Source organism: Dendrobium catenatum, unplaced genomic scaffold, assembly GCF_001605985.2.
Source record: "Dendrobium catenatum unplaced genomic scaffold, ASM160598v2 fragScaff_scaffold_273, whole genome shotgun sequence".
NCBI lineage: Eukaryota > Viridiplantae > Streptophyta > Magnoliopsida > Asparagales > Orchidaceae > Dendrobium > Dendrobium catenatum.
Window position 1 is genome coordinate 141,606 of NW_021318735.1, and position 5,181 is coordinate 146,786.

Genomic DNA, 5,181 nt, shown 5'->3' on the forward strand with positions numbered 1-5,181 from the left:
TAGATGATATAGTATATTTCGTAGGACGATCCCCTATTATCCAAGATGAAAAATCATAATCTTCTTCTAATTATCTAGGAGTATTGCATTTAATGTCCTAAAACATTTTCAGGATGATATGAAGATTGCCACCCATCATCCCATGTCAAATTGGATGATCAATATCTTGAACTAATCATCATGGGACAATCGCAAGATTATATTGGATGATCTATATAAATACTTATACTAACAGTATAGAGCAAAGGTGATTATCCTGGCTAAAAGAGTTGTTTTATACTAATCATATATGATGATCGATCGATCATCCTGGATGATCAGTTATGCAGAATTGAAAATTAGAGCTTATTTTGGAGGCTCTCTACTTAAGCAATTATATTAACCCTTGAGTTAATAATTTGCTATGGAGTTGATCCAAGAGAGAGCTTAGAGAAGGAAGAGGGAGAGCTTGAGAGAGAGATCTATATAAGGGGATTTTGTGAGCGAATAACAAAGGTTGCTCCAAGCAAGGTATTCATCATCTTCTTCGAGTTGCTCCGTTGTTTCCTTGGTGGTTGTAGGGAGATCATCTTCAGCATTAGATCCATATTCTCTACCTACTCTAGAAGGGAGTAAAATGATTCATGGCTTCTCTACTTTCACCAAGTGGGTAAAAAAGATTTTCAGGTTCCCTACCTACTCCAAGAGGGAGTAAAAAGATTCAAGGTTTTCTACCTCTCCGTATTGGTGGAAAGATTTTGTATGCGCTTCTCCATCTTGCTATGGGAGTAAAAGAAGAGTCAATTTAGTTTAGTGCAATACTTAAAGAAAGAGTGTCCAAGGAGTATACGCAGTTAAGATTTTATTAAACCACTATAAAATTTGGTGTGTTTTTCTTATTACTTTTATAGCATTTTACTTATGTTCTCTTTTATGATTTATATTGTGATTGAAAAATCTAATTGTATAATTATCATGAAAATTATTTTTCTTCTACATCAAGGGTTATTTTTAAAATATTTAAAAAGATCAAAAAGTTCTTCTTCTTGTTTAAGTTTTTTTACAAAACTACCAATTCCCCCCCCCCCCCTTCTTAGTTAGCCTTAGACTAGTTCATTAGGGTTTAACATCCCTCATGAACTTTCATGTATGACCTATCTGAGGTTATATATTAGAGTGTTGCTTGATGACTTTAATATGTATGAAAGAGATTTGATCGAATGCCCCTGAGATCGATCATCTAGTGATGGAGACATAATAAAGATTGCATATTTCTTGAATTGAGGATTTAAGATTTGATTAATATTCTCTTAAGAAGTTTGACCTATCTGAGGTTATATGTTAGAGCTCTGCTTGATGATATAAACCTATATGGAAGAGGTCGGATCGAATCCCCTAGGATTGATCATTCAATGATTGAGAAATAATAAAGATTGTGTATTTCTTAAATCAAAGATTTCAAATTTAATTGACATCATCTTAGGATGTTCGACCTATTTGAGGTTATATGTTAAAGTCCTGCTCAATAACATTAACTTATATGGCAGAGGTCAGATCGAATCTCCCTAAGATTGATTATCCAGTGATTGAAACACAATAAAGATTACATATTTTTTGAATCAAGGATCTAAATTTGATTGACATCCTTCTAGGATGTTTGATCTATCCGAGATTATATGTCTGGGCTCTTCTCGATTACATTAACTGATATGGAAGAGGTCAGATCGAATCCCCTTGGAATTGATTATCTAGTGATTGAGACACAATAAAAATTACATATTTCTCAATTCATGTATAAAGAGATTATACTCATAAGTGATTTTGTATTATCATTTTTTATCTTTTTTTAAAGAATGGGATAATATCAGAATGGAGTGAATAACACATTACTATATTATATAAGACAATACAAAATGTCTCTAAAATGACTTAGGATATAAGAGTTACTCCATGCTCAACACATAAGAGATACATATAGGAATAATATGTCATTTAAAGTGGAAGAAAATAATAAGGACATTAGAGTGACACCCTACTTATGATGACACTGGATAAGTAATAGTACTAACATAAATGCCCAAATTGCAATTTTATTTAATCTCACCAATAATTAAAATATTATTCAATGTTTGCCTTTCATGTTGTTGATTTTACCCCCCTCTAAACTGAGCCTCATCTAGAGCATATGAATTTTGAATGAGCTGTCGAAGGTAGCCTTCTCAGATAAATCTCTCAATTTTATTTTTAAGCAGCTTATATGCTTCAGTAGTGTGCCCACGACTATGATGGAAATGATAGTATTGATCCTGATTTCTTGTATTCAACTTCAAAGGATTAGGCCACTTAATATTTTCTTGATATTGAATGGTCATCAACACATTTGTTTAAGGGGAATTAAGTGGTGTATACTCATATTATTTTTGAAACTCACATCATAGTACTAGGGGTCTAGAAGGTAGTTTTTTTTCTTTCATTGTGAGAATAAGTCCTCTATTATAGGGGCATTTTTATATTTTTTAGGAGTTTTCTCAAATTGCTTCCTATGGGAATTAATAACTTCATTTGTTGATATTTATGCCTCCAAATGATGGATTAGGTCAGCATATGAGAGAATCATGTCTCGCATAAGTGCCGAGTAAAAGGGACAAGGATGAATGCCTCCAAGGAAAACTCCTCTTAACAATTCATGATCTATTCTTGGAATTTATCGAGCTTCTGTGGAAAATTGCTGAAAATACTCATTTACTGTTTGTCCTTTATTCTAGTGAATCCCAAAAAGATGGGAAGAATCATTAGCAATTCTCTGATTGGTGACAAATTATTCAATGAACACTTTGGCTAATTTGATAAAAGTGGAGATTGTTCCTACTGGAAGTGAATAGAATCACATTCATACTTGTCCCTTCAAGGTAGTAGAGAAAACTTGGCATAGGATCGCATCTTAGGCTCGCTGGATATGCATGATGGTCCTATAATAATTGATATGCTCGTACGGGTCAGATGTCCCGTCATAAGAATTGATACTCGGTAGTTTGAATCCTACCCAAATGGAGTATAGAAGGATGGATTCGATTAGGGGTGATTACTTCTAAAAGTTCCACTAATGGCAAGGTTATCTTATATCTCCCATGGTAAACTCTTCTCAGACTAATCTTCATAATTCATGATATAGAGTGTTATGAGGGAGTTCAATAATGTCCTGTCGGGCTAAGTCCTCAGGGATATCTGAAGGAATGCAAGGTTGGCGACCCGTACGTGAAGGATGGGTAGAGCTTGTTATGTCAGCAAGCTCGTTATCTTGATGTGTTGGAGGATGTATACTTGACGGAGGAAGAGGAATCTCGACATGAAAATATTTGGGTTGAATATCTTAGACCCTTGGTGCATCTCAACGGAGAAGAATCTCTTCTTGTGATTCTAGTGTTGGTCATTGAGTCTCTCATAGGAATTGAAGGATCTCATTCTAAGATTCCTCCATCTTTCTAATGTGGTCTTTTAGGGAAGGTCCTAAAATTCATTCTCTAGTAGTGTTTTTCACCAAGGATAAAAAGTAGCAGATACTTAGTGTCCATGAGTCATAGACTAATTCCTAAATTGGTGTGAGTTAGAGAGGCACCCAAGATACGATTACTATGCCTGTTAGCCATCAAAGTGGTGCTTAGGATAGTGGGATTGAGTTTCCAATAGGAGGCACCATTCTATTAGGGGCTAGAGTATATGCGGCAATAGATTTACAATCCTATGTCTTAGTATTATATGTATATACAACTCATACATAGAGAACACAAGATTTTTTTATATGGAGCCTAGCCTAGTTGAAAATGATTCCACTATAATTTAAGTAGATTATAATGGGGTGACTCATCCTTGAGGGTGATCATATTACAAATGTCAACTATATGGTTGAAATTTAATGAAAAATGGGGATAAAAGTCCAGCGTCATTTGGTGGATCGGTGCTACTTGAAAGTTGAGCGTTAGTTGGCAGCCTAGTGGTGGTTTGGTAGAACTTAAATGTCGGGTGATGGTTTGGAGAAAGTTCGACGTTAGATGGTTGTCTGGTGGAACTCTAAGCTATAATTGATGGTCTGATAGAGCTCCGGGCATCAAATGGTGGTCTGGTAGAACTTCATGCATTAGGTGATGGTACGACAAGACTTCAGGCATCAAAGTGGAAGTCCAGCCAAAGTTAAAGGCTTAGGTGGTGGCCTGGAAAAAGTCTAGGCCTCAGGTGGTGGTCCAATAGAAGTCTGGAGTTGAGGTGGTGGTCTGGGAGAAGTCTGGGCCTTAGGTGGTGGTCCGGTCAAAGTCCATGCCTTAAGTGATGGTATGGTAGAAGTTTGATCCTTTAAGTGTTGGTCCGACCAAAGTCCAAGGCTGAAGTGGTGGTCTAGTAGAAGTCTGAGCCTCAGTTGGTGGTCTGATAGAAGTTCGGGCCACAAATGGTGGTCTGGTAAAAATTTGGGCCTCATATGGTGGTCTAGAAAAAGTTCAGGCTTCATGTGGTGGTTCGATAGATCTCGGGGCCCTAAGTAGTGGTTCGACAGAAGTTCGGGCCTCAAGTGGTGGTCTGATAGAAGTTTGAGTCTCGGATGGAGGTCTGTAAGAAGTTTGGGCCTCAAGTAGTGGTCCAGGAGAAGTCCAAGCCTCATGTGGGGGTCCGTCAAAAGTTTGGGCCTCAGGTAGTGGTTATGTAGAATTTCAAGCCTCAGGTGGTGATCCGGCGGATGTCCAAGCCTTAAGTGGTATTCCGGCGGATGTCTAGGATTCAGGTGGTGGTTCGGCCGAAGTCTAGGCCTCAGGTTGTGGTCCAACTGAAGTCCTGGCTTTAGGTAGAGGTATGGCTGAAGTCTAGGCCTCATGTGGTGGACCAGTCAAAGTCTGAGCCTCAAGTGGTGGTCACGCATAAGTCTGGGCCTCAATTGATGGTCTAGCAGAATTTTGGGCCTCAAGTGGTGACTCGGTGAAAGTCTGGGCCTCAAGTGGTGGTCCAGCTAAAGTTCAGGCCTCAGGTGGTGGTCCGGAGGATGTCTAGGCCTTAAGTGGTGGTCTGGCAGAAGTGTGGCCTCAGGTAGTGGTGTGGCAGAAGTCCGGACCCTCAAGTGGTGGTCCAGTAGAACTCCAAGCCTCATGTTGTTATTTTATAGCATTCTGGGCCTCATGTGTGAAAGTTCGTTAGGGAAGTTAAGCCCTATAGGAGGCA